Below are 13,736 nucleotides of genomic sequence, written 5' to 3' on the forward strand. Positions count from 1 at the left end.
AACATTATTTACATAAGTTTCAAGTGTAGCAAGAATAGTAGATAATTCTACTTGGTCAATAGCTATCTTCTATACTACCTGCTCGAAAACTTTGTTTCTAAAATTTCTTTTTACCCTCTGCAACAATTTTTCTTGTCCATCTAGCTCTTCATTATTCTTAGGAACAACTTTAGTAAGTTGATCCAAATTTGGCTGCTTCTCATCAACCTCAATACTTAGTGCATCAATGTATATTCCTTTTATATCCTCAAGCACTTGATTTTTCTTATTCCTTTCCTCTCTAAGATTTTTATTTTTAGCCCTCTTTTTCCATAGTTCACCAAGGGTATCCATTTCTTTAGGAGTGAGGTTAGAAGTATTCTAATTTGGAATAAAATTTTCCTCATCCAAATCAATTTCTTCTTCTTTACCATTTTCTATTAGAATAATAGAAGGACCAATTTTTTTCCTTTGTTAAATTTTGTGCTTGGTTGAGGCTTAACCTCAACTATCATTGCACTTGGTGTAGACACACTCGATATAGAAACAATAGTTGAGATAGTAGGAACAATGATAAATATAGGAGTAGCAATACTAATAGCAAGAATACTTGAAATACCTTGTTGTAGCTCAATAATGCTTGATGCTGGAATGATTCGTGCCTACTACTCGATAGATGAAGTGATGAAAAATTTACTCATCCTGGCACTTGGTAATGTTTCTCTAGAGATTGGTTGGGTGCTTGGTGATGTAGTTTTTACCTCAATCAACTCAGTAGAAGCCTTCTCTAAACTTGGCTACACTAAGGCTTTTCTTAATGAATGAGGAAGGGAGGCCATAACCTCTACTACTATCTTCTCTACATTAGATTTTTGAATACTTTGAATCTCAGGAAGAATTCATCCTATAGCTTTTTGATCCTCTTTCTCTTTAGCATCTTCTCCTTCTACATTTTCTATTTCTTCATTTGTTATTTCTATATCTTCTTCTACATCCTCCTCTTTATCATCTTTATCATCAATATGCACAACTTGATCACTAGGCTTGGGCATCCTATAGATGTTCTTCCATGCAATAATATTTGGCTTCATAATGTATTCTATCTCTTTTACAAGGATAAAAAATGCATTGAATCTAGGTATAAGCTTGTGTTCATTTTCCTTCAATAATTCCTTCACTTCCTTATCAGAAAGACACAAAATAAGTTTTTTGAGATTTTGTTCTATGATGTGTTGGAAAAAGTTCAATGCATTGTCCCATTGTGGTGAAACTACCTTCAATAATTCATTTGGAACCTTTGATTTTAGCTCATTAGGGGAATACTTCCACTTATCTATCTTTTCCTCTATGACATCCTCAATCTATTTCTTCTCTTCCTTGGTCCTGGTATCATACTTCAAGAATCTAAGTCACCTGTACCTCCACCTCCACCTTCTTCAGGTCTATTCAATATTTTCTCAAAGGTGGAGGCAGACCTTTTGAATGTGATATGCTCATCATCACCCAATTTTAGTCTATTTCTTGACTTTGATGGTCTTTTGCTAAAGACAATAGGGGAGGACTTTACATTGGTTATAGTGACCTTCCCTTTCTTCTTGGGAGGCTCCTCCTCTTTAAGTTCTTCTTCCTCTGTATTCTCTTCTTCTCCTTCTTCTTCCTCTAGATCATCACCTTTTCCTTTAGTCAGAATGAGAGGAGAACTAGATGATTTGGTATTCTTTAATATTTTCTCTACCTTTTTTCTTCCTCTATTTATTTATTGAGGAAGCTTGATCTCCAATTCATTTCTAGCCTTTGCTTACTCATAGGTTCCAAAATATGAAGCCTTGGGATCTACTAGCTCATTTAGGAGAGCCATAATTATTTCTTTAGTGTCATCAATATTTACCTCATAACCCAAAGGTTTTACCCATGCTACTATAGACTTGACTGCTTGGATATGGACCTTGTCACAATCAACTAGAAAACAAATATCCTATTCATAGTCTTCTACCAACTTCCTTGGTATTCTAAATCTACTTTGCATTTTCTCTTTAAAGGGCTCAAAATAGTTATCCATTATACTCTAAAAAATTTCTCCCATCTTTTCTATAAACTCATTAGTCTGATATAGCACTGGTGTATCCTTTCTCCACACTACAACTCCTTTTGAAGGGAAATTTTTGCACATAGAAAAATAAATAGGTTAATAGACAACCAAATTATATGGATTATTCTTTGAAACTCAAATACTCTCCATGTTCTTTCTTAATTGGCTCAACTATAGCTTAGAAAATTCCAAGGATAGATTGTTCTTCACCACCTTGTAAGCCAAATCAACTGATTCAAATGAGACATTGTTCAACCAACTTGAGCTATAAATCTTATGCACAATAACATAGATGCCAAACTTGAAATCCACATCAATTACTCTGTTTAACTTTGTGCCTCTTCCATCCCACTTGACAAGAGTCCTCTTAGCCAATTCAACCTAACCTAGGGTTTTTGTGTTCTTTACCTTATTTAACATTGGAAACCTAGTGATTCTATGTATGATCTTCTTTATTATCAAAATAGTGTGATCCAACCATAAATGCATGTCATGGACTTGAGTCAAGATGAACTTAATCAACATCCCTTGGAAATCCCTCAGCATATGTAAAATATGTATCAAACCATTCATTTCTAGACCTTTATTCTTAGGTTTGAAAATACCATCCACACATAGCTCATTGTATGCTTGGTTCATTTCTAGAGTTCCCAACTCTTCAATTGAATAGTGGAAAAATGAACTAATATCATGAATAAGATGTACCTTTGGTGGAATTTAAGATTGTGCTCCAATAGGGTCAAGTGCCTCTACAACTAGTGGACTCAAATTGAATGCGGGAACCTTGCAATCAACTCCATGAACCAACATCTCTGGACCCTTCTTTATTTTTTTACTAGAAGATGCCATTCTACTCCTTTAAACTTCAAACACAAAAGTTAACTTCAACAATTACTACTTCAAATCACTTTGGGGGCTCTAAATTGCTCTTCTCTCTTAACTCTAAAAAAATACAGTAAAATTATTTGATCAATTTCCTCCTTTTAACAAAATTTAGTCTTAACAATCACCATTAATGCTTCATACAAATGTTCACTTGGTGATAGATTATCCTCCACTCAATTTGGTCTTTAATTCTTGGAAGACACATTCAACTCGATAAAGTCTCTTAACTTGGTAGGAACTACCAACTTAGAGGGAACTTTAAGCTCGGTAGAGTTATCACCATTTGGTTTGAACTTGATACTTGGTAGAGTCAAAAAAATTGATATTTGCATCTAAAACTTGGTAAGGTTATGTGGCTTGACCTTTCTTGGTAAGGTCTTGCAACCTGATCTTTCTTGGTAAGGTATTCAAGTGTCAACTTAACTTGGTGATCGTTGTGCATCTTGAATGTTGATATGGATCATCTTCTTGCTGATTGGAACGAATGTAAGATTTATTCTTCTAAACCATAGTTCTAGTAATGTCAATGGATGACTAAGTTGAAATAATTGTGCCACCCAACTCATTGACTTGGGTGTCAATAATTTTAGGACTTTGGCTTGTATTCTCTAGCAATTTTTGCACCCATTGTTTCCTCATTTATTTTTTGATATTGTCATCCTTAGCTTTCTTTTCATCTTCAACTCTTCCTCTATTCATATAGTTCTTTGAAAAGATGTCCAAGTTTTGTACATACAAAACACCTCTTTGTAGTGTCTCTCTTCCTCATGTGATGTTTTACACAATTTTCTCTAATGTGTCCAAACTCACACTAGTAAATTTGGACTTAATTTTTAAAAAATTTTGATCTAAATTTTGACCTAGGTTGGTTAAAATTTTGACCAATTAGTTCATGGAAATTATTTTTGTCAAAATTTTGACCAACTTGTGGGTTGGTTAAAACTTCGACAAATACATTCGTCAAAAAGTCATTGTCTTTGGTCACTCTAATTTTCTAATTTTGGTCAAAATTTTGACCAAATATTGGTCAATCACTTTCAAGAATTCGTTAAAATTTTGACAAAATATTGGTAGATTTTTTTAAAGAATTGGTCAAAATTTCCACCAATTTTTGGTCAAAAACTTTCAAGAATTAGTTGAAATTTTGTCCAAATAAGGGTAGCGAAATTTCAAGAATAGTCAAAATTTTGACCAATTTTTGGTGGAAAACCACGAGGAGATGGTCAGAATTTCGACCAAACTATGAGTTTAAAAAAAAAGAGAGAGTAGATGAGTCCCCCAATAAATGCCTACCCATGGACTCTCTCTTAGATCATCTTCTTGGAATAGTACAATTTTAGAAGAGGCTTGGCAATAGTTGCCATTGTATAGCACATTTGTTCAGTGATTTTGAAGTTGATCTAATGGTGAGCCCTCATCTAGCATCAAGGTTTCACATGAAGATTGTAAGGTCCCTCCTCGTATGTACTTATTAAATATTAATTTCTCTATTAAAACTATTATAGGAGATTGAAAATGGATATGAAGTAATGTTTTATGTTGTGAATATCCTAATGAAAATTGAGATTAGTTGATACATCCATATTTTAATACTCAATGATTCAAGAACTACTAAATTTTCTCAATTGTTTAAACATTAAAATTTCTCTAACAATGATACCAGGTGTTTTCACCTAATGATGAGGATGTTGATTTTGGTACCACAATGACTAGGTTATATGCATTCAGATGGTTCAGTATGCCCTATTGGTGATGTTATGATGTTTAGGTATATGCATGTCTAAAAATAATTATTCTAGTATATTAATTTGAATTAATGAATAAAGTTATGTTATATTGATTATGTAATTACTAATGACTAAATGTGTGTGCTAAAGTTAGAAAGGGTTATTTAAATGAAAGATTTATGTTTTGATTTATGCGATTATCCAAATAAGTTTTAAATATATGCATGTGATTTTCTTGAGCTACTGATATGTGAAATGAGCGTGCAAGATTTATTAGTTGGGAAATCTAACAGAGAAACAAAACTAAACCCTATGTACTATGTGTGGAAATTAGGGTTGAGTCTAATAAAAGATCCAGACCCCGTTGTTTGTATTTTATTTGTATTGTGAATTGAATGAATGTATCATTCTATAATAAAAAAGTGTTAATGTTTTGTAATAGTGATTTTATAGTGTCTCTTAACACTCGTGACTCGTAAATGGATTTCAGCTTGATAGTTAGGGTAAACCAAGTAACCTAAAGATCTGAGTTGGACTAAGTTAGTAACCTAATTCTAATTAGTGGGTAATCAAGATTAATTACCCTAATTAGGATTATTGATTAATTTGCATTTTTTAAAGTTGTTAGAAAGTCCAAAATTTTCAAGCTTTTTGCTAGGCCCCTAAATAGTCCTAGAGGCCAAAAATCATGAAAACTAAGTACGTAAGGGCTATGTGTATGGGTTGGGGGCATTTTCCACACCTCTAGGACTATTTAAAATTAATATAATTAAAATAGATATATTATTTATCTTGTAATATTTAATTAGTATTAGTAATATTTTTAAGAACAATTGACTACATTAATTTTATTGATATTAACAAGTGAAATTTAAGATTGACTTGAAAGGATGGGTTGGTATGTAAATTAGCATATGACATAAAAAGTAATAATGTTTAGAACTTTTAATCAATTGTACTTCAGTTGTTTAATTTAGATAATCAATCAAATAATGAAAATTTAATTTAACATTTTTTTTAATGATGACTATAAACTAAACGTAGTCTTAAGGTTTTGTTAGGGGAATCTATATTTGTATTTCAACCCACCATAGTTTAACTTGTGAAGCAAAATTTAACATTTATCAAACCTATGTGTCATGTGAGTTGTAGTCAACCCTTTTATCAACACATTAGTTTTATTTAACTTTAAAAAAAAATTGCATGTGTTTTTTTGCCTCATATTTTTGGCATGACAATGATCTTCCATGATAGGAAGGTTTCAGCATAAATGGAATCTCAATCCTTCTTTAGATGAAGGGGATATACACAATTTACAAGTTTTAGCAACTAAATTGGTAGTACAAATTAAGAAAAATATACATATTAAATATCAACTTAAAGAACATGTAAGAGTCTTGATTTCTTCTCTCAAATCTATGATAAACAATTCAACTTAGCCATTGAGCATAGTAGATAATTGTTTTGACCTCAATTCAAAGAGAAATGAGAATATTACTAGAGAGATCTACAAATAACAATCCTATGGAAAAGTAGCAAAACGGTCAAAGAAATAATAGCAAATAGCCTTAAATTTATTAGTGAAGAAAAAAGATATAAAGTGAAATTGATATTATTGATATTAAGAGAACAAAGGTCAAAGAAAAGATAGAACAAATTAAAAGGAGTCTATATGAATTAAGGTTCATAAAGACCTCAAAGAAATGACTATGACAAGTAATGATACACATGTTGCTAAACAAGTTTTTTTGAATGCCAATGAGAACATATGCCACCTGTGGTAAAATAAGTATAGTATGGAAGATGCTTGGACTCAAATAGGATGTTTTAGAGAAAGCTAAATTTCCAATACATTTCCAAGAGTTGATGTGCGACCATGAATAGCCAACAAGTTTGGGTTAAAGTAGTATTTTTTTGAACTCTAAACAATGCATGACCTATTTATCGTAGAGCTTTACTAGAGAAGGCGAAGCATTGGGGGGGATTTGACACCATAACTTCATCAAAATCATAGGTGCATTTTACTTCCCTACTTGAAAGGTTTGGTTCTTCAAATTGCATCTAATGGAAGCTTAGAAAAGAATTTGTACCTTGAAATAGATCATCAAAACACTTGTCAATTGGGATTGAGTGAATGTTTGAGCATTGCCACAGATGTAGGACATGGCATGGAATATCTTCATTATGATTGTCCTTTGTAGTTTGTTCACTATGATTTGGAACTAAGTAATGTGCTCCTAGATGCTAATATGATAGCCGTTGCGAATGATTTTGGTATATTCCATTTAATTGCTATGTATCCCATAGATTTAGTGAGTATAACAACATTTCTAGTCAGAGGATCTATAGGCTATATTGCTCTAGGTAATTATTTTCTTGAGTATCTTTTACATTGGCATTGTCATTTTCCTTAATAGATTCTCATTAATAAATTTGTTTGCATAGTATGGGCTGGGCGGGAATGTTTCTACAAATGGAGATCTATATAGTTTTGGAATCTTGATATCTGAGATGGTTGCAAACAATATAAAGGATTAATCAATGCAACATTATACCGAGTGCATAAAATAGAGTCAAATAGTCTTAGACAATCTAAAGATAGACTTAAAGGAATGACATTGATTAACTTGCAACAAAAATGGATCTTCATTCATTAGATGGAACCTATTGGAGGACTGCATCACAACAAAACAAATGTAGCAATCAGATTTACCAAATAAATCTTACTCTGAAAACATAAAATGTTTACATGAAAAAATTAAGAATTAAAGTCATACTCTAGGCACATGAATTTCAAAATGTATCATTGTATATTCAAAAACCAATATAGTAAATGATGTGGAACATTTAAAATACCAAATTGTCTTACCATTCTAAATAAACATGCTGATATTTAGTTAAAAATTAAAAACATTGATATTTAGTTGAAAATTTAAAATTCTTATATTTAATGTGCATTACATCCTACATTTTTTTAGAGTAGGCAAATACTTACAATGCATAGAAAAGAAACAAAGAAACAACTTTACTACTTAAGCACTGGGATAAATGGGTTAAAAAGGGAAAAATCATGTCTATGCAATTCTAAATCAAATGTTATTTTATAGGGAAACATGGGGACGTGTTCTTTACCCCAAAACTCCTATGGATATCCATGGATCAAGAACAACATTTAATGAGGATTTCAACCATATACAATTCTATGATTGAATAACATTCTCTTATTGGATAGCATAAAAGTAGCATTACAACTACAATAGTAATCTAGGTACATCTATTTAACAATTGTGTCTTCCCCCAAATTTTCTTTTCAAATTTGAAATTTTCATTATCAAAATGAAAGGGATGACATGTTAGTAAAACAAACAATATATAGAAGTTCCAAATGACATCTTCTAAGAATAGTTAAAACCATGTCTCAATGCCTGACCCCTTATTCCCTCTCCTACAAATGACAATTCTTGAAGCATAAATTTTTGTACATGTAACATAATTAAACAAAGTCATTTGGTTGCTATTCCAAAGGGCCAAATGGAGATCTATTACATTGACCATCATAGGTCCCAATAAAGATTTTCCCACCTTCTCTACTCATTATACAATTTGATTTTTCTAGCTCCACAAACCTTTCTCACATGAATGGCTTTTGTCCAAAGGTTAATGAATAAAGAAGTAGAATCTTATTTTCTCTTCATTTCTTATACTTTCCGTTCAGCATGTGCTAAGTGAGAACATCATAGATCCTTTTGGAAGGAACTCACATATTGTACTATCCAAAAACCAAAGAGAAAGTTTTAATTACAACTTATGCTTGATGGAGTTTTGGAGATGAAGATGTTTTAGGGGATGGTGATGTGTTTCCAATAGGGATAATAGTTCAAGGCCAATTTTTAGGGGACAAATATTAAACATATAGGAGAGTTTAGAGATGGTTACAAAGAATGGTCAGAAAGAATGTTGGTTTGCTTTGTAGTAGTGAATTTCCAAGAGAATGACCTTCAATGAGAGACATGGCCAGGACATTAGAGAACCTCAAGGAATCATTGATAGGAGGTCCAACTACTTCTAATTTAACACCAAATATATTAGAGCTCCTATGCAATACAAATATCATAGAACCATTGGCCTCTAGTAGTCAAAGTTCTTCATTTTACCTTATGACCTTCCTTGAAACCTTTGTACTGAGTTAATCTACATGAAAAATCACATATTAAAATTTTATTTCTAAAAATATCACAAGAAACACATTAGTATTTGTTAAACATAATTAAATCAAGTGCTTAAGAGAAATTTTCATGAACCATCAGGAATTTAAAAAAGAAAAGTCCTTTTTATCCCAAATATTGTCGTAAATAATGTGTATACGACAATTGCAAAAAGATTTATTTATGAATGAAGTAGCTAGCAATGTGAGATGGTAGAATTATACAAATTTAATTTAATTGCATATCCTAGATTAAAGAGAAAATTTAATTGTTACATTAAGTACCATGGTCGATTCAAAAAGAAAAACAACATCAAACATACCTTTCTTCTTGTGGCATTCTAGAATGAATGCAGATTGATGGAAAGTTGCACTCCATAAGAAGCTTGTTTAGCTCTGCAACTCCTTTAACACTCTTGAAAAATATGTGAACTTGATTGAAGTATAGTGCATCAAGTAGATCATTTAGCTTTCATTTCTTCTCTAGCTCGCTCAATTTGATGTAGTGTTGGAAGAATCTCAAGACATAAATACCAGACACAACAAAAGAGAGAATAATTTACTATTTTATCAGACATTATTAAACTCAAATAAATTCAATACTTGAACTAAACCATGAAGTGTCAATTTTTCGTCATTGTCAATGTATATCTCCATAGGTTGTAAATGAAAACATATGTGTGTAACATTAGGTGGTGTGATTGCCATCAAGAGCCAACAATGCCACAATAACCCCCTCATTGATCCAAGGAGCACATGTTGAATGAAAAGTATTAAAAAGGTTCAACTAGTAGTTTTGTGGTCCAATATATCGTCCCTAAAATTTGAATTTAATAATTTTCTATATCATTGAATAACTTATTTTTATTGTTGTTACAAAACTAGTAATAGAGGCCACATGTAACCCATGTCTCCACCATGTACAATGAATGAAAGTTGGCCACCATAGAAAATGTAGCTCTGCACTACCTCTAAGGTAGCTTCATTCTTGCAAATGCAAAGAAAAGGATTTAGGTAACATGCAATCCCAACTTTGGAATTACAATAAAGCTATGACAATCCTATATTGATGAGCGATGATGAGAAAGCTGATGAAAACAAAGGCTTGGCTAAGAAATGCAGAACTTTAGGAAAACATGAATTGCCTTTGCAAATGTGTGCTACCAACTTATGGCCAAAACATGAATCACCTTTACATGGGTTAAATAAACATCTTAATATCAATACTATAGAAATAAGCATAACTAGTATTCCACCTGAATAAAGCCAATTTAAATGAACTAACTAGTTTCTCCAATCATTAAAGTAATATTTAATGTAGGATTAAATAGGTCAACTTCTATAGAAGACATTACATCTTGCATGAATCTCTTGTAGATGGGCTGAATCTCCTTGCTCAGAGTGGTAAAGAACATCATAACTTCCTTGTCATGAGGGGTCATCTTGAAAATCTCCTAGACATCTCTCCACATGTCTACAACATTAAAAAAGTCAAAAACCATACTAAACAGACTATGTAATCAAAATCTATTTAAAAAGATATCTACTAACATACCAAGTGATTCTAGCATTCTATCACACTCATCAAGGATAAAATGTCTAACATTTTTGAGACTCAAATCTTTTTCCCTTGCTAGAGCAAGTATCCTTCTAGGAGTACCCACCACTATGTGTGGACACTCATTTTTTAGCAATGTTTTATGGACTTTAAGGTTTACCCCTCCATAGAATACAACCACCTTCAAGTCTATTAAATAAGTGATAAATCTCTCAAATTCATGGCATATCTACAATATAAAATAGAACTAGTAAGAAACTATTATTAATGGAAATAACTAAGTATAAAGTAACCACAAAAGCCTAGTTATCAAAGAAAAAATTCCACTATATCAATCCATAAATTAAAATACCTGATATGCCAATTCTTAAGTATGACACAAGACAAGAGCTGCAACTTGCCCAAGAATAGGTTCATTATGTTGTAGTGTGGAAAGAAAAAAAACTATGGTCTTTCCCATTCTAGACTTGGCCTATCAAATCACATCCATCCCTAGAATGGGCTGGGGAATGCATTCATGTTGTACTGATAGAATCAAACAAAATAAAGCGATATCTCAATTAGGACATTCACAATTGGGCTGATTTCAGAATAATTTAAGATAGCCATGATTATGCTCCAACTTTAGAGGCATAGTAGAAGTAAATTACGTGTAGAACATTTACATGAAGTTATTAAAGAGACTATTTCAACAAAAAATATAAGTACTCAGTAGTCAATCAATGAGCACCATGATGACTACATCATCTTTAGTCAAACAAATAGCATTTTGATATATCTCACTATCATTTTTGGATTGAATTCAGATGTCAATTCCTTCCATGGGAAATATATGAATTTGCACATAACTTACATGAAACACAAATTTCAAGTATTGAAGAAAATTGGTTCATATGTTACCATTAATTAGCATATATAGTAAAACATGTATGAAGCAATTTAAGATTCTCTATAATCAAGTTTACAAATCTATGATCACATCACTGAGACTTCTTTAGAATTATATTTATATTCTATAATACACTTTAGCAGTTTGAAATTGTAAGCTGATCAAACTCAAACCCATGTATATTCATTATGTTAGCTTGACAAAGTATATTTTAAGCTATATATACTTAATGAAATGCTGCAAGATGTGTAACAGTGGGAACACCTCTCATGCTATGCGGCTAAAAATGAACTATTTTCCTTGCTTTCCTTGATAATAATTCTTTTTTGAGCTCACAAATACAAGAGAAAGAGAAAAGCATGAATAAGAATTTAAAGGTCATACTTTTATAAATGAAACATTATGGTTTTCATTCTCCTTCTCCTTTCTTCAATCACAGTGAAGGTATATGACAACTTATTCAACCATCTTTTACACAATGATGTGCCTTAGTTAAATTGTGTATCCTAAAGGTGGATGGAAATTCCACTCATCATAGAACAACATCAAGTTTTCATTAACAATATTTGAAGAAAGTAAATAGCCAAAATAAAACTACATAGAGGAAACAATATTCAAATAGTTATGCTTCTTAGAAGAAGAGTTTGAGATAGAGAAATAACATTTCTAGAAGAAATGTACCTTTTATATAATATATATTATTCAACCATATTTTACACAATGATGTGCCTTAGCTAAACCAGCTGTGTATCCTAAAGATGACTTGTAATTATACTCATCCTAAAATAAAGTCAAGTTTTCATTAAGGATATTTGAAGAGAGTGAATAGCCAAAACAAGACTACATAGAGGAAATGATATTCCAAATAGGTTTGCTTCTATGAAGAAGAGTTGGGGATAGAAAAATAAAATCTCTAGAAACAATGTACCTCCTATGATGAAAGCCAACCAAAGCTAGTTTTGATCCAAATGCATCCTCTAGCCTGGCTGAGTACCCAAAGCCCTATTGTGCAGCGAAAGATCCTTAAAACTAGTGCCATCTTTGTGAAACAAGTTGCAAATTTTGTCTCACTTGAGAAGTAATGCTCTTTCCTCCAAATATCATTGCCATATAAAATCTCAACAAAGTACATCTATTTTACCAAGAATAGATGTTGGGATCCACAAGAAAAAAAACATATATACCATAGTTTCTTGAATGATTGACTTCATCAAGGTGATACCTTTGTCTAATCTAAGTAATTTTTCTCCCAAAACCAACAAGTTACTATACAAATTACTAAAAAATCTACTAATAATAAAGATTTGGAAATCCATAAGAAAAGAGAGATCCCCAAATACATACTTAGGTAGTTGGTCCACTGGGAAGCTGAAATGTTTTTTTGTCCTATTTTGAATTCTCTCAGATGAGAGTTAACAAAAAATTATTGATTTTTTTGGGTTAATCAATTGGCATGAGAACTTTCCATAATCAACTAGGTTACTATGAAAAATCTAAGGTTGCCTAATATCTGCTTTACCTTGCAAAAGTGTCTTTTGTAATGTGGAGATGAAAGAATTCATATGACTTGAGCTTATAATACCCTTGAGATAAGTGTTATCTTATAACTTCCTTATTATAACTTTCAAATAGTAAAAATATGTTTAAAAGGAAATAAATGAACATTTTCAAATATTTGATCACCTTATGGACATAAATTTTGAAACATTCCTTGATCAATATTGGGTATGGAAGAATTGGCAGAATATTGTGATATGCAAGAATATGTAGTTTCTTACCAGTTCTTTATGATTACATCATTGGAGGATGAGTTGTTTGGTCTGGCACTAGAAGAGCATTATTGAAGTTTAAGTGAATTGTTTCTAAATTTGGGAAATCCTATTTCATTTTTTTGTTTACTAAGTTTTGCAGGGGTTGTTTGATCTTCCGAAAAGATTATCATGAGTACTCATGAAGTGTGGTATTGAGTTGTTTCCACCGTGATGAATGAAGGAGTTAAGAAATAGTTAAGAAATAATAAAATCATTTATATTGTTTATATATTGTACCATGGTACTCTAATATTGATAAATATGAGATGTTTACTGCAACAAGTCAAACTACAATATTGCTATCAGGGTTCAGTTCTAATATTATCATTATACATTTTTCTCTTATCCAGAGACAAGAATGTAGGCCATTCCAAAATGATTTCAATTGAATTTTCAAAAACCAATGTTTTCATAACAACATGCCTTAAATTCATATCTTTTTGTTTGCTCCTAGTTATTATCTTTCTCTAGACCAACCAAGGGTAGAAACACACATGGAGCATATACTTGAGGATGCATGAATATATGAAGACAAAGGATATGCAAAATATACACATTGATGCATGAAGACATTGAAAATACATAGAACATACA

The 13,736-nt window shown here is 31.6% G+C and overlaps 1 pseudogene; it reads right to left on the minus strand.

The window, feature by feature from the left end:
* The window catches only part of LOC149561696 (DEAD-box ATP-dependent RNA helicase 15-like), an 88,015-nt pseudogene extending 77,056 nt beyond the window's left edge, over positions 1 to 10,959 (minus strand).
* Between the last annotated feature and the right edge of the window lie 2,777 nt (positions 10,960 to 13,736).

Source organism: Cupressus sempervirens, chromosome 4, assembly GCF_028749045.1.
Source record: "Cupressus sempervirens isolate cs-2001-9-10 chromosome 4, ASM2874904v1, whole genome shotgun sequence".
Classification (NCBI taxonomy): Eukaryota; Viridiplantae; Streptophyta; class Pinopsida; order Cupressales; family Cupressaceae; genus Cupressus; species Cupressus sempervirens.